The following is a 26048-nucleotide window of genomic DNA, read 5'->3' on the forward strand; positions in this document are numbered from 1 at the left end:
TAGCTTGAAAGGCACTGCACCCAAGCTCACAGAACACAATGGAACCCCTCCCGCCACTTGCTCGGAGAGCCTGTGATGAGCTGTGCCCACATTCATAGAGCAGGCTGCGTGGATGCTGGGCTCTGAACTGACAGAGTTCTATCTTCAAGTTGCAATTTGCCATTTACTCAGGCTCCCAAGTTAGAAACTGTGAAGTCGCTCTTGACTTCTCTCACACTCTAAATCCTAGCAGACACCAGGAGTGACCTAGTGGGTGACCTGTGAGCCGACAGGTGACCTCTCTTCCCACCCTGCTCACATCAGAAGGGCTAGTTTGGGTTGCTCCCACCTCAGCATTGGTACCGGAATACAGACTTGTCCCTGAAAGCTAGCAGATGCCAGAACCACTGTCAGAGACTGTTGCATGGAACATGGGCCCCCTCCTTCAGCTGAGAGGATTTAACGCTTTGCCAGGAGAGGGCTACAGTCATCAGGGACTAGCACACGGCTAAACGGGTCACACAGGGAAAATAAATTAGCTGGTAACATTTTAAGATCATTAAATTTTGTGTAAAAACCTAGGTGGTTGTTTTCTTGAAAGAACAAAATATAAGGGAACCTTAGGCCTGTATTCCACCATGGAAACACAGAGCTATAGCTGAGCAGAGGCTCAGCGGGGCATGCTTCCTCCAGTTTGCCAAAGACTTTCCTACTATTCTTTGAATTATTCCTGACCTAATTTAATCATTTGTTATTTGTTTGGCTGTGACCTCTGGGCCAGGTGTCCTCACACCTTGGTTTCCCTGGGACAGTCCCAGCTTAGGCCCATTGACCAGTCTTAAATATTAATAGCACTCCCCCAGACACACCCGTTACTCTCAAGTGTCCAGTTTGGACAGTAAATTATGTGGTCACCCTAAGCATAATGTACAAGCTAATCTCCCACCACACACACACACACACGCATACCCATCACCACTGAATTCACACAACTATGTCAAGCACAGAACCCTGTTATAAAGTGATTTTATTAAATTGATTTGGACATACTGTAGGTCAAATAATATTTTCTGAAGATAACAATTATGGACTTTAAAGCTCGACATAAAATTAGTAGCTTCAAAAGTGTTAGTCATATTCCCCAGCAACAGCATGATAAAATAATTCAACTATGTAGAAATATAGAACTCTAGGACTAGCTGGAAACTCAGAAATCATTTAGCCTAATGTCCTCATTTTGTGAGAAAACTAGACTCAAAGATTAAGCAATTTGCCAAAGCTCACATACCTAATAGTAATAAAGCTAGAAATCAAACCAATTTTTCCTAAAACTAAAATTTATCAATGATATTTCAACTGGTTCTCTATTAACTAAAAGTCTAGGCTTTTCTCTAATGCTCCACACTACTGTGACATGAAAGTGATAAGACACTACAGTAAATCGTAGTTGTGGAATTCAGGCCTGGAAGGGGCTTTAGCAAATAACTAAGCCAGCCCTCTCTTTGTAAAAAGGAGGAAAAGTATGTGAAGTGACTTACCAAAGGCTTGTTAGCAGAGTTGTCTGGATTAAAATCCAGATATTGACTAATTTATCCCGAAATTCCATCTCTAGTTTCATGACCCACCCCACTAAATTGTGTGCTCCTTTTAAATTGTCTTTATGCACTGAGGTTTTAGTTATATGAAAACCCCTTCCAGTCAAACAAGAAATTAATCCAAATATGGAGAGAAAATCAAGCTTTGTTTCAGTATTTCCATGACTATTTTGACTTCATTTTCCAAACTCTTATACAGTTGACAGACACCACTAACCTGATCACCCATATCAGAGCTTCAAAGATTCTTAATTTCCCCCAGCGACTTCCTGAGCAAAAGGACTACATGTGGGAAATCAATGAAAATAGGAATGAGAAGAGAAAGTTAAAAACTGGTTGCTTTTTGTTCTCATCATTGGGGACTTTTGGTCTTCTAAACATTCCTTGAGTTCCTCCACATGAGTTTTTAATATCAATCTAGCAAAAAAAAAAAAAAAAAAAAAAAAAGCCTATAATAGTCAGGATACTGAGCAGCTCAACATCTGTCCCCTCCCCGCTGCTCCCCAACTCCAGCACCTGGCCTTCCTTTTGTTCCTTAAATGTTCTGGCAAGCCCCCCCACCAGAGCAGCATCTGTGCTCTGCCAGCTGGTGCCCCATCCTCAGCCTCAGCTCCAAGGCCACCCCTCAGAAAGGTCTTCTCTGACCGCTAGCTAATGTCACCCCACCCCCACCCCACCCCACCACTCTAAAGCATCACCCTAGTTTATTTTCTTCATAGCACTTAATCACTATCTCAAACTACATTATTTATTTGTTTACTTGCTTATCATCTGTCTCCTCCACCAGAAGTAAACTCCACGAGTAGAGATCTTGTCTTATTCAGTGGTATTCCCAGCACCTAGCACAGTGCCTGGCACATAGGAGATGTTCAATAAATATTTGTTGAATGAATAAAGGATGGATTAATAGACATCATGCCTCAAAAGGAACTGATACACAATACTGAATGAAGGGCTATCGAGGACTCCTACACATTACTGTCAGAGACTACAGAAACAGACTCAATATTAACAGTGACTCCTCCTTGTACCCCCTGCTCATAGGTCTCCCACAGCTAGTAAGGAGCTCCATGTTGCAAAAGGAGCCTGACAGGGCAATTCTGGATGGAGGAAAGTTCTCGCTTTGCTTGCCTCTTCCTCCCTGCTATTTATATTCAGCTATTTCCAAACAATTTAAGTTAAAAATATGTGATGCAGCCACTAGAAAATAAGTCTGACTAACAGAGACACAGTGATTAGCAGAATCCAAACTAAAAAAGGGTTAAAGAAAAGTTCAAGGGCATGTATGTCTGCCAATGATTTCTCTGATAGGCCAAGTGAATGGATATCATGAGTTACCTGAAATCTAAAATGAAATTTAATGCCATCTAGGAAGGGCTGGGTATTTATGGGCACTTTCAGGACATATAAAGTGGGTTCAGAAATAATGGCATATATGGAAAGATATGCAGGAGCTGAATCAAGTGGTAACCTCAGAAACACCAGAACACTACCTCAGTGGGAGCTGTCCATTTTCAAATGCATTAACCAGTATGCTTGAAATCAAGAGGAAAGAAGGGCATGATCTCCTAAAAGGGGGAATATCTGGGATAACGTAAGTAAAGCACAGACAGAAGGTGACTCAGGAGGCTAGGCAATGATCATGGTCTTTCTGTGCAGTATTCAACCACTGAGGCATCGTGCTGAAATTCCAGGAAACGCACATCTGCAACTGGGAACCTGACAGGGGAGTCTACATTCAGAGTCAAGTTGTGGAACACTCTTGGCATGAATCAAAAAATCAACCTCACATATGCCTCCTCAAAAAGAATGTTCTGCTAGGGATTGCTGTAAATATTTCTTGGGTCAATGTTGTATTTACAGGGTTTCCTTCCTAGTGGCACTTATGGGTTTTAAGATTTTTTAACTCATAGCAAAATGTTTTATATAACTGATATTTTGAGATGGTTTCTCTCCTTTGTGTGAACTCTCTGGTGAATGCAGAGACTTGTACTCTGACTGAACGCCTTTCCACACTCATCACATTTAAAAGGTTTCTCTCCTGTATGGACTCTCTGGTGGATGCAGAGGCTGGAACTCTGACTGAAGGCCTTCCCACACCCACAGCACCTATAGGGTTTCTCTCCGGTGTGGACTCTCTGGTGGATGCAGAGGCTTGAACTCTGACTGAAGGCCTTCCCACACTCATAACATTTATAGGGTTTCTCTCCTGTGTGGACTCTTTGATGCATGCAAAGGCTGGAAGTGTGCCTGAAGGCCTTACCACACTCTTCACATTTAAAGGGTTTCTCTCCGGTATGGACTCTCTGATGCATGCAGAGGTTTGAACTATTACTAAAGCCCCTTCCACACTCACTACAGACATAGGGTTTCTCCCCTGTGTGAACCCTCATATGAATTTGAAGATGGGAGCTCCAATTGAAGGCTTTGCCACACTCATAACATTTATAGGGTTTTTCCACTGTATGGATTTTCTTATGTCTATTAAGTTTTGTTGTAGTGCTAAAATCCTTACCACAATCATCACATTTATAGACCTTCTCTCCTGTGTGGTCTCTCCAATGAATATGAAGTTCTGATATATGAAAGAAACCCTTATCACACTTGTCACATTTATGGGGCTTCTCAGCTGTGTGAATTTTCTGATGCATAAAAAGATCTGCTCTCTCAGAGAAAAATTCCCTACACATGGGGCACTTGTAGATCATTTTTCCTATTTGGTATCGTGACTTAGAGGAGAAAATTTGCTTACAACTACTAAAGTTACAGGATTGCTACTTCATAAAGTCTCTTATTTGGCCATTGTGGCAGTTTATCTCAGGCTTGCTCTATTGGGTAAGATTAAGGTCGGCCTAAGCTTTTCCCTGCCTGTCTTTCTATGGGAAGTTTCTTCCTGCATAGTGTTCCTCACTCAGTATTATTATTGGTTATAAAGTGACATTTACCTCCACATGAATTCTGTAACTCATTAACATAGAACTTTCTTTTAGATCCTGAGTTGTCAACATTCCAAGGGGCTCCAACGTGCAAACCTTATGTTTTTAAGCCCCTGGAATCTTCCTCTTGTAGAATAATCTCGTACTTCTCACTTCTAGAAAAAGGACTGCACAGTGTATCCCCCTGTGTTCGAGGGTAAGATACTGGTGGTTGGTCTTGAGCCCTTGTAGCCTCCCCTTGCAGAGTCAGTATGACATTCTGCCTCCTGCACATCAGAGAGGACACCTTTGCAGGAAGCAAGTTCTTCAGGTTCCAGGTATGACCAGCCTTGCTTCTGGGAATTCCCTATATAGGTAGCATGCCAGTCTCCTGTAACAGAAACATAAATAAATACATAGAAAATGCCTTTTTTTGTCTGGAAAACTGCTATTGATTCTGTAATTAATTTTATATCTATGTAACAGCAGTAACACAAACCTTTTTTGATCCTGAAGAAGCTCTCTTATCTTCTGAAGAGACGTATCTCTTGGATTCACGGTCTGAAGAAGAGAATTTTTAGATATCATGTTCCTGTTCATAGCCCAAATACATAATCCAATTACAACCACTTGTAATCGTCTGAACAACATCAAGGGAAATATTGAAAAAGAAAAGTAATCCTCAAAAGACCTACATATGAGTATGAAAAGCAGCTGTCTAAAGGAACTACAAGGAAAACTATCTCTGCTTTGAACTTCAGAAGGCACAGTGTTGCTCCTTTTGGAGATGAAACATCATATGTGAGTTGCATTCTAATCTACAGAAAAAATAATATATGACACATTGTACCAAACATCATTCCCCTGCTTGATTGTCCTCAATGGTTTCTTACTGTAAAGTAAAACCCAAATTCTTCATCTAAAAATCAAGGCCCTGCATGACCTCGTCCCCGCTCTCCCCACCTCGCTCCCTGGCTCACTGCTTCCTGCCATTGGCTTTTTCAGTTCTCAAACCCCCCACACTGTTTCCTGCCTTGGGTCCTCTGTACATACTGTCTACGGGTTTTGAGCCACTCTCTCCCAATGCCTGGCTTTGTGTCAACTGCCCTCCCCCAGCTGAAGAGGGTCCCTGGCTGGACTCTGAATCTCATGTGATTCCTTCAAAGCACATACAACTTGTAATTATCTTATTTATTCCCTGGTTTTCGATATGTCCCCTGTACTAGGATGTAAGCGCCACAAGGAAGGAACTTTGTGTGTTGCTGTCACATTTTGGCAAAGGGGAAGCGTTCAATAAATATTTGTTGAATGAACCTACAGAGTACTTTAGGACACCCCACAGACATAATCCTGCTTCATTTTGGTAAAGGAGATAAAGGTACACTTCCCAGTGCCTTATTTCCAGTGCTTTGATAACCTGCGGGGGACAAAATACACAAGTAGAATGAGGAGAAGATAGAAGAAAAAAATAAATCCCAAAATATTCAATCTGAAATCTTTTGAGGTTTAAAAGGCCGGCCCGTGACTCACTCGGTAGAGTGCGGTGCTGAAATCTTTTGAGGTTTCGGATCATGTCTTAGCAATCTTTTCACTTCCTGCATTCTATACGCAGTAAGTGACACTTCAATTAACTTAATTAAATGAAATCAACAGATTCTCTTAAAATAACTTTCAATAATATGTTCTATACAAAGATGGGGTGCATAGCTGATTGAGAAGATTTAACATTAGAATGGCAAAATAAATCTTCTATGTGGAAGTGTTGGGATTATGAAATTCAACTAGACACCCCAAATTTCTGCAAAATAGTCATCTGCCTTGAAAAATTATATATGCATCTATCCTTTGTCCTAGTAATCACACTTCTAGAAATCTATCCCAAAGATACATTGGCAAAAATAGGAAATGACTGATGTACCAGGTTATTCACCGACACAGCATTTGTCATAGCAAAATTATAGGCAATCCAAGGCCCATCCACAGAGGACTAGTTGAATCAACTACAGGACTTTCTCACAATGAAATACTGCTTAGCCATTAAAATTTAAAAAAAAAAAAAAAAAGAATGAGGAAGAGCACTATGCAACTGATACATAGTTAACTCGGGTAATTCTTTTAATTAAAAATAGCAAGGTACAGAACAGCATGTATTCTATATAACTTTCTATGCAAAAATGGAAGGGAATGTGAAAACATACATATTTTTGCTTATATATATTAAAAAAAAAAAAACACGGTGAAAGATAATCCAAAGCTTAATTTAATGATTACCTATGAGGGAGAAAGAACACAATAATGCAATGTCTTATTAATAATAATGAAGTTATCATTAAAACAATAATAATAATGAAGTTAAGACTTCTCTGAAAAATAAGTCCTAGCGGTATACAGCAGTGCTAGGCATCTACAATCAACAATAACTTATTGCATATTCTCAAGTGGCTAGAAGAGAGGGAGCGTAAATGTTCTCATCACAAAGAAACGATAAATTTTTACGATAGTTAATTTGCTGACTACCCTGATTTGAACACTACACATTGTATACATGTATTGAAATATAACTCTGTACCTAATAAATATGTACAATCAATACATTTCAACTAAAAGACATTTTAAAAGAAATTTTTAAAAAAGACTTCTCTGAAAATACATTGTTATGTAGTTTTGACTTTGGAAACAAATAAATGTTTATTTATTCAAAAAATAAAATGAAATAAAAAAGAAAAAACAATCCCTAAAATTTTAAAACCAAATTAGAAGAATGAACCTTAACCATCATGTTGGTGTCATACCCACAAATTACTTTTGAGCACACTAAGACTGACTGTACATACCTACAAGAACATATTCTATCAACTAATAAAGCTGCAAAGAACTCGAACTTCAATAGTTTAACTGTTACAATAATAATGGTGTTTTTATAAAGTAGGACAATGCAAAAAAATAATTTATGTTAATACTGTAAGTTAGGAACCAAGATTCAGTGTAAGAAAAATAAGATACAAGTATAAAATCAAAGTCAAGATTAAAATCCTGTAACATAAAATATGATTTAGAAATATCAGTTTGAATACATTTTTCTTTTAGCTCTGTCCACCAAAAAGGCCTGGAAGCAATAGGAACTGACAGTAATAAGCACACCTAGACCCCTTCCCTTAATACCCTTACCCACCAAGAGGCAAAGGGATCCTTGGAGGAATGTTTCAAGGCCAGAGCAGCACTTAGAAATTCAGCGGCGACATCTTGTTATGCCAAAAAGCAAGAGTCATGCCAGAGGAACACAGAGCCAGCTGACAAAGAGACTACCATTGGCTAAAAACAGACAACTGAGCATCAAAAGGAATAGAAAATGCAATCGATCGAAACATATAAACCCCAGGTATTCATAATGATTACAAGGGGTGGAGAAGAAAGAGACAGAGGCAGAGAAATGGAAAGACTCAGGCAATGGACAAAATTGGAAGTAACAAGGGCACCAACTTTTTATCGTGAAAATTGGCAATTAAAAGGAAAGAATTAATAAGCATTTGTCCTATGGTTCCCCTATTAACTCTCTTTCAAAACAATGAAACAACCCAGCTAACATATATGTACCCCTGATGAGATATCTGATTCAGACCATGATAAGCACACCCAAAGGCTGACCTGGAACTTGACATCGCCAGGATCAGGCTGTCATCCCCTGAAGCCACTCATCAATCTTAGTGTAACTCAAAGAGGAACAACCAGACATGCTTGCCTCCTGCTGTGATGCAATGAGAAACACACAGAGCCACCTGGAACACTCTTGCCAAAAGACTGAATCAGAATCTAATTGAGCCTCTGGAGCTAATTTTTACTTAAAGGAACTGGGGGAATAGAGGAAGTACCAGGAAGCAAGCAAGAAAATATCAAAAGGTGAGCCAGTCTACAGGACAACTGCCCCTTTTTTTGGAACAAGGGCATGGAAAAAAGGGGGTGGGGGCAGGGCTGCTATAGATGAAAGAGACTGGAGATATAACAATCAAATGTAACAGTAGGACCTTCTTTGGAATCTGACACAAATAAACCAGCTGCTAAAAGGAGACAGCTGAGGAAACATGATTAGGGACCGGAGATCAGATTACACAAGGCTACTGTTAACTGTGTGATAATGCCATTGTAGTTATGTAATCCAATGTCTATAGCTTTAGAGATACACACTGAAGTATACAAGAATAAAACGACACGATGTCTGAGATGTTTCTTAAAATGCTTCAGCAAACAAAAAAAAGGAAAATTTAAAAAGGGCAGACAAAGCAAATGTGTGGCAAAACCATTTTAATTGTTGAATCTAGGTGATGGATAAATGGATGAATAAAATATTCTCTCTACTTTGGTGTGTGGCTGAAATTTTCAAAACAAAAAATCTGTTAATGTCGAGAAGACATTCTTTTCCTGCTCTTCTTGCAATGGCAAACTAATCCCAGGACCAGTCACATGGCACAGAGGTGCAACTTTGAACTAAACAAATATAACCCCTGGGCAGCTGTAACTTCCCCCAAGGATCCTGAACCACAGACTTCTCCAACAGCAGGGGAAGAAGGCAAGGCTCGAGGGCAGAGACAAGCAGATCTCAAAGGAAGCCAAGCTGAGCCCTGACTCCACCCTCCCTTCTCCAGCTAACACCAGACAAGTGTGTCTTCAGAACCCCACTGGGAAATCAAGCAGCAAGGGCAGGGCACTTATACTGAAAGGCCTCAGACAGCGCACCCCGCGCTCAGCGACGGGTCCCCCTGGTCATCCTACATGACCTCCCAGGAGAGCTCCTCTTGAGGAGGAATTGGGCTTTGCCATTCCTTCCAGGTAAAATGCTGAACACGTCTGTCTCACCACATGGTGGGGGATGGGGAGGGTAAGTTATGTTCTGCAGGGGGAAAAAAAGACATACCAAAAGAAACTCCAGCAAATCTGCCATGTAACCAATCAAAGACCACAAAGGCAAACAACAAAAAAGATCATCACAATAGACCTTCCTAACACAGCCCCTGCCTGCTTCCAGACAGATGAAGGAGGCTGTAAATTAAGGGGGCAGTTACAGCTGCAGAATCCTATAGATCCAAATGCACCATGTTCCCAAGGTATCTCTCACTCAACACTCACCCTTTATGTCTCTCATTAATGTCCTACAAGGACTTTCAAGGGGACATCCGTATGACTGTGAGGCCACCTTTCTGACCTAAGGAGGAAGGAGCCTCACACTGAGGTCGCCTGACACTGCCAAGGGCAACATTCAGACTCTGCACCTGTGACCTCGGGAGCACCCCCAGCAGTCTGTGCACTTAACCTACATTGGAAGAGAACTCAAACAGGAAAATCAGAGATCCACTGAGAACTGAGAGAACAAAAACTTAAAATTTAGCCCATCTGCCTCAAATCCCCACCTTCCATGAAAAAGAGCCTTTCCTCTCTCCCTGTAGTTTGTCAATAGGAATCTGTGCTTCATCTAAACTCTGTGATACCAACACATATCTGAATCAGCACTGATCTCCCAGATGAAATTGAGGGACTAGCTAATAAATAACTGATGATGAGATGTAAAGAAGTCAAAAAATTAATAAATGTCTTAAATAAATGTTAGGAAACTGTGTCCTGAGAGAATAAATGCTCTGGGCCATGGCAATGGAAAGGGGCATCTGGAGATGGGGATGCAGGATTAACAGGTTGGGAGAAGGGAACGTGTTTCCCCATGAAGGCTGCTCAGGCCAAATGTTCCTAGTTCTAGAGACAGAGCCAAAGCCCGCCATAATCAAGAGAGAATGCTACAACTGCCCTGTGGGCCTTAGTATAGAGGAAGGAGTCTGCTGCAGCAGTCTTGATTTTCCTTCTAGGCAGATACATCCCTAGAGGGAAAAGCCCACACTGGCCATACCTCCAGGGAGGAAAAGGTCAAGAGGAAGGTACAGAGTGAGGACACAGATTTCCCCCCAACTTCAGCCTGAGTCTGCTGCAGACCCTGAAGATAGCCCATAGCCCTGGGAAGAAGCCATGATGCTGTGCTTATGGAGGGAAGATTACATGTGGATTTTGAAATATGGACTATTTAACATACTTTTGTATATGCCCTTTATATATTAATTCCTTTTACACACTTACCAAAAAATCCAATTTTGCTTGGGGGAAGAAAAAGGCGGCTCTAATTTTTCACAGATATCTTGTTAAAACAATCCTATGATTGCAAGCCAGTAGCTCAAAGCAAAAGGTGCCAGTCTCTACAGGGCAGGTGTTGGTGAATACAGGAACCGCGGGGAGCAGCACCCAAAGGGACAGCGTCCAAGAGGTGCTGACGTGGGGAAAACTGGAGGTGTCAGAGGAATGCCAACTATTCAAAGTGGAGGTGGAGACAGATAAGCTGCAACTGATGTTCCAGAAAGCTGACTCTGATCTGTATTACATTTAATACAGCTGGATATGAAATCAAGACTAATCATCTCGATTCAGCAGGAAAGAAAAATCCAGTTATACTCCTGAAGGAATTACCAGCCACACAGACTTAACATTATATTGCACACATGCACCCAGACAGCTGCTGCTAAGCAGAAAGGTTGAGTGCTCATCTGTGCTGTTCTGAATGAGGCTATGACCTTGACACAAGAACTACAGAGGCCCATGAACCCGGAGCTGTCGCCACCGACTAAGAAAAGAAAACTGCTGCCCAGCAACTAACATCTCACAGCCAAACTGGTGAAGAAACAGGCTTGCAGAAGGGTACAGCAGTGCAGAAGAGACCAATGCCAGGGAGATTCAGGACAGTGTCTTGTTAGCATGTGATGACAGACAAGAGGTGGGAGCTGGTGAGGGAGAAAAAGGTTTGGCGTGAAGACAGGACAATGATGCCTTTAGAAAGATTGGAGATGAAGGGCAGGTGCTGTATGAATGAAGTTCAACCCAAAAAATGGGACAGGAAGAAAGGAATTTAAAAATGGATTCCCACTTAAGTCTTGAACTTCATGCGAGTATATCACCTAACACTATTTTGCATCTGTTTTTTAAATTATATAATTGGGATAATGTAGATGCCCTGGCCTAACACACACACAGGAAATGTTTTATATACTATCAGTCAGTCAAAATGCAAAGGAGAAAGCTTTGGAAACTAAAGGATAGACACTCGTATACTTATTTCCTTTTTGAAAATGTTGACTGCATATGTTCACATTATTGGTGAGATTGCCAACACCCAATATGTGACCTGCTGTTGTCCACAAAACCCAACTCAAGTAATAAACTGGCTACTCATGTAAACATAAAAGTAGGGAGGGTAGATGAAACAAGAAAGGCAAAAAGTTGATAGTTTTTGAACCTGGGGTTCAACCCCTACTGTGATGGGTTCACAAGGGTACATAAGGATATTTTCGCTACTTTTGAATTTACTTGGAATTTTCCATAATATAAAGAAAGAAAACCAGTAATCCCTTGCTTACAAGATTCCTGTAGTGAAGGGATCATAAACCACCAGAAAGATATGCAACAGTAGCATTCTAAATTATAGAGCTAAATAAACTTGGCCTCCGTTGATACCACCAACCCATGCAAATCCAGGCACATCATTACACAAGACAACCATGATGTCATCTTACAAGTTTGTTAGCAATCTGTCCATCTTGAGTGAAACTCTGTTGTTTGACCAAAACACCCCACCTTCCAGCTCTCTAGCTATTAATCCAAATGAACCTTGTTCTTTGCCTCCACAGGGCCTCCAGTTCAGGCTCAGGCTCAGGTTCTGTGGCCCCTCCCTCACTCCAACTTGCTCCCCACTCCCCTCTCCTGGCACCATTTCCATGGCTACACTCTAGCTCTGTCTTCACCAGCAGCTGTGCTCCCTCCCAAATCTGTATTAAGCAACCAATTCTGGAACCACCACGTGCTCCCTCCCCTTTCTGCTAACTGGCTCCAGGAACTCTGCACTGACAGGACTCAAGCCAGGCCTGCCCATCCATTCTCAGCCATCCATTCATGCTTCTTCAGTCTGCACTGCCAGCTTCACTGTTAACTCTCTTGCCCCTCAACCCCTGCCACACTCTTAGTAACACCCCAACCTATTTAAACACAATTCTCCACCTACCCATGCAGGCACCCAAGCAGCTGAAAACACTGGTTATTTAATTCATAATCACAAATCTCAAATGGGCACTCAAGCCTCTCATGAATTCTTCTGAAAGTCTTCAGTATACACATTTTCCCACACTGTAAATTACTGCTTCATACTTCTATATTCCCTCTGCCTCCCTCACTTGCGGCTGACGACCCGACAAGATAACTTGAGAATCCAATAGCAATCGCACGGCCATCCCCTCGTTTTCCCACTGGCAAGCTCCGCACTCTGCCCCCTTCTGTTCCGGCAGGGAAGTGCCCTACTCCCATGATGGGCCAGCCCACGCTGGCGTTTCCTGGGCCCGCTCAAAATCTCATGCTGCAATTATTCCTCTCTCTTGGTAATCAGCAATTTCATCCTTCCTATAGGTCCATGCTCATACAAACACTTCTAGTACAAGCTTCTCTGGACTCCACAGTCCCGCCCCAGCTCTCAGCCACACTACCTGCTCACCCCACCACAGAACTCCTCAGCAGAGCTGCGTCCTCAGCCCTGCCCTCACCGCTGCAGGCAGGCCTTTCTCTACATTCCCCTGGCAAGGCCCTCCGCTCCGGCTGCCCTGCATGCTGCCCACTCGCCCGGTCCCACCTACTCCTCACAAGCCACCCTCCTTGCCTTCACTGCCCACCCTGCCTCTGCTCACTTCTAAATGTCAGATGCCCCAGGGCTCCAACACAGGACCTGCTTCTTCTCAGCTCTAGCCTCTCTGTATGATTCCACCCAGGCAATCCTGCTGTTGCCTCCCCAGCTGCATTTCCAGCCCTGACCTGCTCCACAATTCTTGTCGACAGGCACCACAAACAGTTCCAAACTAAAATCCCCCCTCAAGCCGTTCCTTCTTCATTCTTCCCCATCCCAGTAAACTGCCCCAACACCACCCAGATGAGTTATCCAGTTCCTCTTTCCCTCATCCCCACATATCCAAATCACCAGCAAATTCTGCTCTCCTCCACAACAAATCCCAGTCCCAACCTTGTCCGTCTCTTCACAGCCACACCCCACCCCATCTGGGCCACAGTCACCTCCCGCCTAGACAACTTCAATAGCCTCTCAAGCACCTGGTCTCTCTGCTTTTATTCTTGCTCTGCCACAACTTGGCCTCTACCAGCAGTCACCTTAATCTTTAAAAACATAAATAAAATAAAGTCACTACCCTGCTTCAGCCTTCCACTGCTCTTTGAAATTCACCCTCCGATCGCTGGCTCACAAGTGGGACATGGCCTGGCCTCTGCCCTCTGCAATCTCACCCCCAAGCTCTCAGGACACTACACACCCACCTCCCTCATCACCTTTCCAGTCTCCACGCTAGCCATCCCCTCAGCACCTTCAAATGACTCCCCGACCTGCACATCTCCCTGACCCTCAGACAGCTGGTACCTTCTCAGCACCCAGGTCCCAGTGCAAGCACCACCTTCTTGCAGGACAGCTCCTGGCCTGATCAGCTCAAGCTGATTCACCTCTTTACCCTCCAGTCCATCACCACATCATTCTGCTTCATAGTACTCTCCTCACAGCACTGCACCACTCACTGCCCAAAATTCTTCTGCTCACTTTCGTACATTTCCTTGTTTGTTGTCTTCCTCTCCCTGCTCTCTTGAACGTAAGCTCCAAGACCGCAGGAACCGCAGAGAATTAGTGAATTTTGTAAATATATCAAACTCCTTCATCTGTCTTCCACAGGTCATTCAAGCAACAAATGTTTACTGAGTGTCTTGTCCATTTGACACTGTGCCTTCAACAGACAGCAAAGATGTACCTAGTCCCTTCCCGAGTGCAATCTACAGTCCAGTAGGGAGACAGTCATCAAAGGTGCCCAGCTATGTGGTGTGTTCCAAAGCAGCCCTGTGGTACTCCAACAGCCTCGGACTGGGCTGGAAGTGAGAGCTGACCCAGGGAGGGGTCAGGGAAGTCCACGTGACAGCTGAGCTCAGATCTAAAGTAGAAAAGGAGACATGCCACTTGAGGGAGGAGCACCCGGGGACTGTGGTGAGAGGGGAAGGAGGAAGAGTGGAAGGTGAGAGAAGGGACTAGCCAGTATGGCTAGAGACCAGGGAGCCAGGGGAGCTCGGCAGGAGCTGAAAAGAGAGAAGATAGTGCAGAAGAAGCTAAAGACTGAGGTCTTTAACCTCAAAGCAGGGGAAAGCCATCTAAATGCTTAGTTTATGTTTGTATTAAAGTTTGTAACATCAAATTTGCAGTGTTAATCCAAAACTGTAGCTAAAGTACAGAAATTAACAGATGGGTAGAAAGCAAGAGTGTTTGGGGGTACATGTGTTAGGGGATTATCTTGGTAGTTGTGTTAGAAATAATGCTAATTTGGTCTAAGGCAGTGGGGGACATGAGAGAAAAAATCAATCATTCTTGGTGCTGGACAGAAAACAATGGGTGAGGGAAAAGGAAATGCCAAGGATAACCCCTAACTGTTTTGTTTGAATGATTGGGTGGAAACAGAGCCATTCGTTAAGACAGGAAACTCCAGAAAAGAACAACGTTTGGGGATTAAGATTCTCATTTCAATTTCAGACATGCTTTTGATATTCAAAAGCAGATATCAAGGACAGTAGCTGGAAAGAAGGAACTGGCACTATGATGTCAGGACTTCATAAAGTATAAATGTGTGAACCATTAACATTAGACGGTAACTGAACTGGGGAGGAATAAGTCTGCCTAGGAAGAAAGAATGGGTACGTTGTGAAGAGGAGCCCGGGACTGAACCTCAACATTTAATGACTGAGTCTGAAAGAAGCCAAGCACAAGAGCACACATTGTACAACTCCATTTATATAAAGTTCATAAACAGGCAAAATTAGTCGATGCTGTTAGGAAACAGAGAGGACAGGGGGCTGTTTACTGGAAAGCAGCACGAGGGGGACTTCTGAGGTTCTGGTCCTGTGGCATCTTACTCTGGACAGTAGTCTACAGGTGTGCTCACCTCACAGCTGGGAAAATTCATCAAGCTGTAGCTCTACGATTCGTGAATTTGTATGTTATACTTCAAGGAAAAGTTCAGGAAAGAAAAAATGGGAAGAATTCCACTGAGAGGGAAAGACTGAAACTAGGGGAGAGAAAGGAAATAACGGAAAAGGCAAATGGAGACAGGATCTGAAGCCCGGCTGGAGGGATGGGCGTGAGGGAGGAGGAAAGACAGCTGCTCTGCATGACAGAGGCGAAGGCAGGAACAGTGTGTGTCCAAGCATGGAAATTTCATCTCCTGAGAAGGAGGGCCGAGGGTCTCCAGCAGTTTGAGGAGCACAGAGGTGGTGTGAGATGGCTGTGTGGAGAGTGGAGTAACCGGAGAGATGTGGTGGGACTGCCAGTGGTGCCAAGGGTAGTCGTGCTGTCCCCAGAGTTCGGCTACTCGGGCCTGCATGAGGAATGCAGACAGATGAGCTTCTGCAGAATTGAGTTTTTGCCAAACGGGCATAATCAAAGGACACAGGAGCCTTCCACCTGGAAGAAATCACTACCTACCCCAATCCAAATCTCTGTCTTCGCGTGCGGACAGAGAAAATCATAAAACCACCATGGCTTTCATGGTTACTGCCCTCAGCCAGGCCTTCCGAGCCACCAGGAATGCTTGTGTGACCTCTCCTCAGCTTGCCACACAGCTACCACACCCCTTCCCATATTCCATCTACTCTGACCTGCAGTTAGCTCTTTTCTCCACACTGAATGCCTCAGATAGAAAGCAGAACTCATCAGAAACTCCCTCCATTTCCCACCAAGCTATCAACAAGCACACCCTGCACGACTCCAGTCTTTCCTCCCTCCTTTTACCAGTGCAAGAAGTGTCCATGATCCTGCTTAAGATTCATCCTGACACCATTCCTCTCTAGATGTCTGCGCTGAGCTTTTCTCGTTTTTTGTCTAGAATACATAAGCTAATATTCAGACTGCTGACTGAGAAAAAGCTAAAGTCATTTGAAAATAGCTACACAATTACTTTGTCATAAAAGTCAAGTGACAATTTTCTTTTCTTATTTTTGAGACAACTGTGCTGATTGTAAGAAACCTATAAAGTATCACAGGTTTTTCAGTAGTATTGTTGTTGCAAGTCTTCCTATGAAGCACTAAATGTAAACAACTCCACGTTATATTAGCAGACTCTAATACATCAGTTAAATCTATTTCACCAGAGATCAAATTAATTTGCTTTCCAGAACAAGATCTATCAGAATGTGTGGTATATAATTTTGCCATTCAAAGGGATAAAGGCACCCTTTCTGGGAAGGATAACAATGAAAAAGAATAAAGAAGGAGGTATGTCTCTGAACTCAATTGTGTCATGGAGGCTGGATAAGATTTTCCAAGAAAGATGATCAAAGTGCCTTAGCTCAGATGATGATGCACTAGGCCAGAAACCATGAAGTATAAAGAATCCGAATCAGCTTCTAGATCCCCTAACTAATGGGAAGGGTTTTACAGGAAGACCCTTATGTTCTCAGCTCCCCTAGCACATGTTGATCAGTGTTGGACATAGATAAGTGATACTCAGAAAGGCAGGCCAGAAGAGAAGTATTACTGCTGCAGCAGTCCTGGAAGCTGACCATAAATTCAGGCTCAGAGCTGCATGTGTACGAGCAGATGTTCCACAAATATTTATTTAGCACCCCACATCTGTGAGGCAGGGGCCAGGCTCTAGAGGATCCAGTGAGGAACAAAACAGACATGCCCTCTGCACTTAGGTGGTTCACAGTGCAGGAGGGAAAGCAACAGCTGCAGCATCCTGTGAGGGGCTACGACAGAGGCCTGCCCCTAGGGAAGAGCGAGGCATCCTAACTAGCCTTGGCATGGCAAGGGAGACTTCTAGTAGACTCTACTTTTAAGCTGAAACCCAAAGGATGAAACTAAGTGAGCCACATGAAGAACAGGAGGGCCGAGGGCCTCACCTAGGGAACAGCATGTGCCTCAAGGTAACAGGATGAGGAGCCCTAGGAAGTGACAGGTGGACATGCAGAAGCAGAGGTGGGGCAGAAGCACAGTCACCTGTAAGCTGGGGCCTGTCAGCAACAGAAACACCTCATTGACGTGCTAAAGACTTTTCTACAGGACTATTTCAGAGGTAATATAACCATGACAGTGCAAGACCCCTGGGAGGCAGTGGCCTTCCTATGAAGTCCTATAAAGCTGGACTTCTCTTAAGAAAAACGGCATTAAAGGGCCAGAAGCCTGTGGAGACTGTCACAGGTTCCAAAGAGTCAGGGAAGGATGGGATCCCTAAATATACGGGCAGGTAAAGTATGGTAAAGGCCCCAGTGGGGGATGAGAAAATCAAGTTTCACAGGCAATTAGCTCCCAAGTGCCACTGCATTTCCGAAATGAAACTGCATTTCTAGGTGAATCCGACCTCAGTAGTACTCCTGCAAAGGTCACCCTCACTTTCGGGAAGGGGGAATGCTCTCTTTGGCTCCAGCACTCCTATCCAGTGCCGTTTCCCAAAACTGTGTAAGGTTTTCATTGAAGTCCTCACTCCACTCAACATGAGTTTTTCCTTCAGATGCCCACACGATCTCTGAGCCTCCCTCGCACTGCAGCACAAGCAGCAGCTTCGGAGGGAGCATGGCCCTGACAACACCTCCACCTCAGAATTCTAGCCTCCAGAACTGTGCAAGAATGAGTTTCCACTGTTTTAAGCCCCTCCATTTGTGGCACTTTGTTATAGCAGCCCAAGGAAACTACTCTGAGGAGGACACAGCAAGCTCTCAGTAACATCTTCTCTCTAATGATCTCTGCCAAACAATGGTATCTGTTTACTCTTCTGTGATGCAGACTGGACCATGCCTATTTCACACTTCACCCAAGCCCTGTTCACTCTGTAAGAACCCAGTCATCTCACTTTTACTCATTTCAGAAGAATAGAAGTTGCATATTTCATTTATATACTTTCACTCAAGAGATTACATTTGATAGAAAAATCTTAATTTTTCCTTTCCTTTCCAATGGTGTCACTCTTTGCTCCCATTTCCAAAGCAAATATAAACAGTATTCATAGTCTTTGCCTCCCACACCAAACACACACACACACACACACACACACACACACACACACACTCATCTGGTAGGCAGCATGCTGAAGAGGGTGAGCATAGGTTTCACAATTAGACCAACTAAAGTGAATGGAGCCTTTGTATGCATGTAATGTGGGCCACCCCAACCTATTTGCGACCATCACAAACAGCAGGCTTTGTCTTGGTAATGCAGGAATGAGCTATGTTCCCTCACTGGCCAGGCACTGAGAGAATTCCTCAGTTATAACAGAAGCTAGCCACCAATTATAAAGCCTCCCACAACTAAATTCTGTCTTTTTTCCAGATAGAACACTCCTCCCCATTCCTGCCTGCTCCCCCATTTGATTTCACACCTTAAATTTTCATTCTATGAAAAAAGTGTCCTTCCCCATCATAGGAAAAACCATAATCTGGTAGACCTCACAGAGGTTTAAAGTCCTTCAGGAGGCCACCAAACTCGTAATAGACACAGGCAAAATTTACACTTATTCTTGAGAGCATTCTATCTCTGAAATCTTGAATCTCTAGGCACCTCCAACTCCCTGAGTCCATACACATTCTCCCCAACTACCACCATTCCTGACAATGCTCAGCCCATTTAAAAGCACCTTTTACCCCCAACAAGCAGCAGTTTCTGCCAATGCCACATACTGCAGCAACCACTTTCAAATAAGAATTCCAGATGTCCTGCTTACTAACACTGTGACTTCAAGCACGTTAGTTAACCCTAAGCCTCAATTTCCTCAAATGTAAAAGAGAACTAATACCTATACCTGTACCTCTTAGGGTTGCTATGAAAATGAAGTAACACGATGCACAAGCATTTATTATAGTGCCTAGACTCAATAAACACTATCTTTTTTTCCTTTCTCCAATGTGCCTGCTGGTAAACATGGAGAATAGAATGCACACTGTTAACTGGAGGATGGCTTTAGGAGCTTGCAGTGAACAGCGCAGCCTCCCAGCTTCCATTCCCTTTCCTAATCGCACTCTCATTTTCCTGTTTAGCCATTACCTCTCCCTCTCTACACAGCAATAAAAGGCCAATAACTCAGGATGCTTCATCTTCCCACTGTGAAAAGTATGACACCCCAGATCTTCCCTCTCACTACCTAGCACAAAGGGCAAGAAATAGACTTCAGTCAGACAGTCTTTCTCTCCAAGTCCCCTGAATCATGAAGAAAGATTCAACAATGACATAAAAGATCAGAGTTCATTCATACACTCTAGTGATAGCACCCAGGACAGACATTTTAGCAGTTTCTACCACTATGACCCTCTAGGGCTACTGGGTTCTTCCACTTTCCCCTCCATTTCATAATTCCTTTTTTTTTTTTTTTACCTTAAATTAGCCAGAGTCCATCTCTGCTGCTGATTACCAAGCAGCCCTAACTGACAAAGGGTTTTAAATAGCTACCACCAATCTCCACCCACCTCAGTTCTCTCCAAAGCTTGAGTGACTGGGATTAACATTTGCATCATGTACTAAGAGCATGTGGTAAAGAAAAACTGGGTCTGCAAATCTGATTTCAAAAAGCAATCCACAGACCAGCATTATCAGCCCCACCTGGGAGCTTGTCAGAAATGCAAAGCCTCAGGCCCCACCCCAGACCTACTGAATCAGAAACTGCATTTCAGCAAGATCCCCAGGTGATTCTAACCACTAGAATCTAAGGCACAATAAAGTTTGTAAAGCACTGACCCAGAGGGTAAATGTGGTCTGTGGCAAGTGCCTGATCAGTGTCTCATACTTACTATGAAAATGATGTTTGTAAACTATGGGGGGCGGGGGGGGGCCTCCTTAAGTTATACTCTCCCCAACAGAACACAGGGCTTGGCAGTACATCATCATAGTGGTTAAACACAGCTCTACACTCAACTCCTATGCTTATCACTAACATTGTGACCTCAGATCACATCCTAAACTATCAGAGCATCAGCTTCCTGTCTGTAGAATGGGCCTGTAATCCCTATCTCCTCAAATTACTCAGTACACAAACAGTATATTTTCATCATTGCCTTCACCATAACAGATGTTCCTCACTGCTCAAGGTATGCCTGCCCCAGGTGAAACCATTCCTGAACAAATGAGCAGGGCACCTGTTAACCTGGATCCTAGCTCTCAGCATGCTTCTCACAATTTCTAACAACCCTGTCAATTAACGTCCATCTAGGCAGGAGCTCCGCAAAGGCTCCAAACGACCACCGTGTGGTCATCTCAAGTAAAAGATCTATTCAAAGTCTAAGAGAGACTAATGGATTTTAACATAACAAAGTATGAAAAGTTTACAGATAATTTCAGATTGCACGTTTCAACCAGTTGTAAATTTTGGTGTCATATGACAGATAAAACCACAATTTTCTGAAAAGGCTACAAAAATCCCTTTTCCAATTACATTATCTGTGCAAGGCCAGGTTTCTTCATCTACTTCAGCCAAAACAACATATTGCAAGAGACTGAACACAGAAGCAGATGTCTTTTATTTAAGCCCCATACATTTAAAGAGACCTGCCAAAACATAAGTACCGCCACTCATCCTACTAAATGTTTGTTTTAGAAAATAGCTATTTTTTATTAAAATGTCATTTATATTAGCATGCAATGGGTTTACCATTATTTTTAAATAAATGAATTAATAAATATTTTTGTAAAATTTTAGTTTTCATTTCTATTATGGTAAAAACCAAAACCTGTAACTCACATAAACTTAAAAGCTCTTTGGGGCCCTTAATTATGTTTTTTTAAAGTGTAAAAAGGTGCACAGAATCAATCTTAAGCTCACTTTTTTTGAAGCTTGGAAGTATGGAGACTAAAAGATTAACACTCACTTGTAGTTAGTAACTTCCATCAGACAGTATTCTTGTAGAAGTAAGAAAAATGTCCCCCAAAGTCCTCTAAAGTAATTCTAAAGTCAAGTTTTGTACACAAGAGGACTAAGAGCTGAATACTACAAGAAATAACTCTCTACCCAGAGAGATGCTTTTTAAAGGATTCAGAAATTATTCTGTCCAGTGGCAATTCACTAATGTGTTCTTACAAGACGTTGATTTCCGGGTGGGAGGACATGCACCTCTGTCTTACGTTGTTCTCCTTTACATAATGGATAACTCTGCTCATGGAGAGAGAGCATGCTCTTCCCAGCATGGCTAGGGACTCCTCCTCCTCATAAATGGTCAGGAAGTCCCAGAAATCAAAGCCATAGATTTTAATTTGGCAGGTCTAGGCAGAGGTACAACTCCAAGGGAACCTCTGTTTAGCTTTTCTCTACAGGACTGAGAACACAAAAAAATTAACGGAAAGGCTGTTTAGGAACTATGTCTGTACACTGCAGAACAACAGAACTAAAAAGGCATTTGTTCTGATCAAGGCTGCATGCCTGCGTGCCTCCCCCTGTGGGAATACAACAGAGGCACTACCTACCTCCTCCCTGATCACAACACCTTCAGAAAATTCCAGTCTAAAATACACAAAACAAGGAATAGAAAGACTTAAATACTCAAACTACATACACAGGCCCAGTCCATTTGATCTTTGCTCAGATATTTGTCTGAGAACAACTTAATAACAGCAGTCACTTGTAAGTCATTGATTAGGACTGTGGAATGCCAAAACCACTCTATTTTGTTCCTATCACCACCATCAGTCCTGGAATTGAAGACACTGACAGCCTGAAACATGCCCATTAGGGCTGCCCGAGGCAGGTTCATGTCCCAAATGGGCCCTTCATATTTCCCCAAATTTTTCTAATACCTCACTCTTGAAGATACCAAGGCTGTTTTTCTTCTTTACAGTCCCTCTGCATGTGCCCTGGACCACCTCAATGATAACAGGTCACAGCAAAGCCCACCTTGTAGGTCCTAGACCTCTCACCTTGGCAGTGGGCTCTCACAGAGCCTCTAAAGGAGGGGCCACGTGGCTTTTGTGAACCCCCTAAAGCAGCCACTAAGGCCCACAGCTACTCTACTCACCACCCTTCAGCTCCCCTAACCAACAGCACCTTGGAAGGCCCGACTGCCAGGCCCCTTCCCTCAGGTCCGCTTCTCACTCATGGAAATGAACTCAGGTGCGCTTCTCACTCATGGAAGTGAACTCAGGCTTCTGTATCTTCCTGGGCTAACTTCAGTTATTGGATGTTGGAGGCAGTCAAAGCTAAGAGGGGCGAGTTTCACTTAGAGGAGCCCAAGCACACACCTGTAACTCCTGCATCTAAATCTCTTGTGGTCAAATTCTTCTACACCAAAATGCCCAGCCTCAGACTACATTTCAGGTTTCTAGTCACCTAAAGGCCTATTCAGTTCAGGTACCTATGCACTGCACCTTTGTCACTGGAGTACTATGCATCTCTGAAAACTGGAATGATCTCAAAGTAGGGCTCCTCAAATAGAACATGTCTTCACCCACAGGCTGCCATTCATGCAGCATCTTAGTAACATGCCCTAGCTGGTATTCAAATGCTCCCTTTCCTGGTATTCAAGTAGCAGTTAGCATTTCCTAAACATACTATTAATAATTATTTGCCTCACTAATAGGAACAACTTCCCCAAGGGTCTGAAGTCAACTTTTTAGGTTGATCAAAGGATGCTGACTCTGAGCAGGATTCTCCAATTAAAACTTACAATGTCAGCAAGGGTCAACTCTTCTCCTTTCTAGAATGAAGTCAAACTTTTTAAAAATTTGCTCTTTTATTGAAAAGAGAGGGGTCTTGGTCACTTCTGATGCCTTCCTGTGTGCATCCCTGCCACTGGTTGGCTAGAAAAGACTGTGATGACTACCAAGCATTGGAAGGGAAGCACCTAACAGTTCTTCCAGCCACTCACTCAGATCTGGAGAGGGCAACCTTGTCCCTACTCTCAGACCACTTTCCCTACTTGGGGATCCAGGGGTTTGGGTTCCTCCCCTCCCTTCTCCTATCCCCTTACTGCTGCGCCTACTTCCTTATGTCCTACACACCACAAGTCCTGGGTTCCCTGATTTCTCTCATAACAAAGTTCAATGGCTAATGATTTGGGCTCTGGGTTTTAATGAGTTATAAGGAAGACAGACATTTTCATTTTGTGCTGGGGAAAACTGTTCTTCGCATGACTTGGCCTAATGACTCCTAATGGAGTAAAGATAGACAAAAGAAGCTGTGTCTGGTTTTTCTTTAACTAGAAATCACCACAAAGGCTATGAAATTAGGTCCAGAGAAGGGCAACAAAAATTGAGGGAATGATGCCAAGTTTTCTTCTGAGTCTTGAGAAGGATAGTTGTGTGTGTTATTAAAATGATAAAGGGTAACACAGGCATACATTCCATAGCTTGTCTCCAGCTAAGTCCTCCCACAAAAATGACCTATAGCTGGGTGTAGGCCTCAGCTCTGCCACTTGCTGTATGATCGTGGCTGATCTCAGACTGATCTGCAAACGTCTGGATAATTACATCCACAACCCTTTGCTGGGATAATTAAAGAAGATAATAAATGTGAAAGTACCTATCAGAGTGCCCACAGCATAACTGAGGCTAAATAAATATTAGTTTCCTTATTTCCTTTATTTTAATTAGTGTATGACACATTCATTCATTTGCCAAGAATGTCATTTCACAGGCAGAAGTTTCCAAAGACCTGATGATCTAATCTCCCTGTAATTAGGGTTCCTCCTCTGTTCAAAGTCAAACACTGCCTTTATACCTACGTGTCTGTCTCCTGCTCCTCCCTATTTGTACCCATCAGTTTTTTCCCTGTCGACTCTGAATTCATCGGACTGTTTTTTAAATAAATTTGAATTTAGTGAGATTTCCTCAAAGTCTGAGCTCCAACTACTCTTTCTTCCTGCTCTTCAACATCACATACAAAAATGCCTGAGTAAGGGGACAGTACAATTTGCTTCAGGAACGACCCCGACGTGAACACCACACACAAGGCCTAAGTTTATCTTATCTATCTAGTAAATGTACTACATATGCATGAAGAATCATAATAATTTGGTGGGTAGAACACTGGACTTGTGGTCAAAAGACCTAAGTTCAAATTCTTGATCTGACACTAAATAGCTATGTAACCACAGGTAATCTGTTCTCATCAGCCTCAGTCTACTCAGCGATGAGAGAGAAATGATAAGACCTACTGTTAAGTTATGCAGACGCTCACTCCGACCCTCAAATCAAGGGAGGTTAAATGCTTCAGTGCTCATTCTATCCTAAGAAGGAACGCTGATGGGGTGACTGAAAAAATGACCTTTTCAGAACGCAATTAGGATACCCAGAGAGAGTTAATGCACGATCAGTACAACAGAATATAAGAAAATCCACTCTTTCCTACATACTCTGCCTTTTCCTGTCCCTTCCCTTTGCCTGAGTCTATTGGATCCATCTTCCTCAAGGGACCAGTCTTTCTCAACAGGGCTAGGCTAGGGGATGCATCCTGACGTCAAACAGGAGCGGGGAGGGGAGGGAATGTGAAAGCAAGGACAGAAGGCTTAGGTCAGATCAGCTCTGATGCACAGCAAGAATGACTCTCATTTATTAAACTTGCTTCCTCCTCCCACTGCTGGAGTAGTAAGAGCCAAAGGGACAAAATCCATGTTCAGGCCCAGGAGAAAAAAGAACAGAGACTGGAAAGCTCAAGCCACTCTCAGGAAGAGGCAAAAGAAATACCTGAAAGTCACACATGGCCCAGCTTAGCTAATTAAAGGAAGAAAAAGACAAAGACTAAGGCCCTGGAGACTAGACAGAAATGAGAACCAGGTATTTAGCAGGACTTTTCTCAGTGACACTGAGAGTGGGAGTAAACACAGTAGTTGGCAAAGGTTGGGGATTTGGGATTCTAGCTTTTTATGCATTTTTTATTGTAGTAAAAACCACATAACATAAAATTTACCATCTTAACTATTTTTAAGCATACAGTTCAAAAGTGTTGTATTGTTGTCAGACAGCATCTCCAAAACTTTTTCGTCTTGCAAAACTAAAACTTTGTCCCTATTAGACAACTCCCTTTTTTCCCCTCTCCCCAGGCCCTGGTAACCACCATTCTACTTTCTTTTCTCTATGAATTTGACTACTCTGGGTACCTCAGATTCTGGCTATTTTTATACCTGGGTAAAAACTCATAACTTGTACTGTTTGGCAAACCAAAGTAAGCACGTACAGAGGAGACAGATCTCACTCAGGAGGCACAAAGTGCAAGGCTGGCTGACTACTTACAGCCAAAGAATCACACAAAGATGACAAGAAACCTAAAATTGGGTAGGATTTAATAATTAGAATTCAGGATTGGTATGGATAGAAATTTATTGCCACCCCACTTTCAGAAAGGCCCAGGGAATGGTTACAAAAAATTTAGCAGAACTTCAGTATTCAGGCTTTTGACCTTGTAAAATTGGCACTGGTGGCTGATCAAATGTTATTTTGGAAGAGTATGCTATTAATGGCTAATATCAAATTTGGCCGGTGGTCTCAGCA

At 43.0% G+C, this 26048-nt stretch overlaps 1 long non-coding RNA gene across 3 annotated transcripts in view; it reads right to left on the reverse strand.

Annotated features, from left to right (window-relative positions):
• Positions 1-2001: 2001 nt before the first annotated feature.
• LOC134369370 (uncharacterized) overlaps positions 2002-26048 on the reverse strand; it is a 39865-nt gene continuing 15818 nt past the window's right edge. For all 3 annotated transcript variants that reach the window (XR_010022611.1, XR_010022612.1, XR_010022610.1), the window contains exons 4-5: positions 4989-5050; positions 2002-4880 (exon numbers count right to left, since the gene is read on the reverse strand). This is a non-coding gene — a long non-coding RNA (uncharacterized LOC134369370). The remainder of the gene's footprint in view (positions 4881-4988; positions 5051-26048) is intronic.

This window comes from Cynocephalus volans, chromosome 2 (assembly GCF_027409185.1).
Source record: "Cynocephalus volans isolate mCynVol1 chromosome 2, mCynVol1.pri, whole genome shotgun sequence".
Classification (NCBI taxonomy): Eukaryota; Metazoa; Chordata; class Mammalia; order Dermoptera; family Cynocephalidae; genus Cynocephalus; species Cynocephalus volans.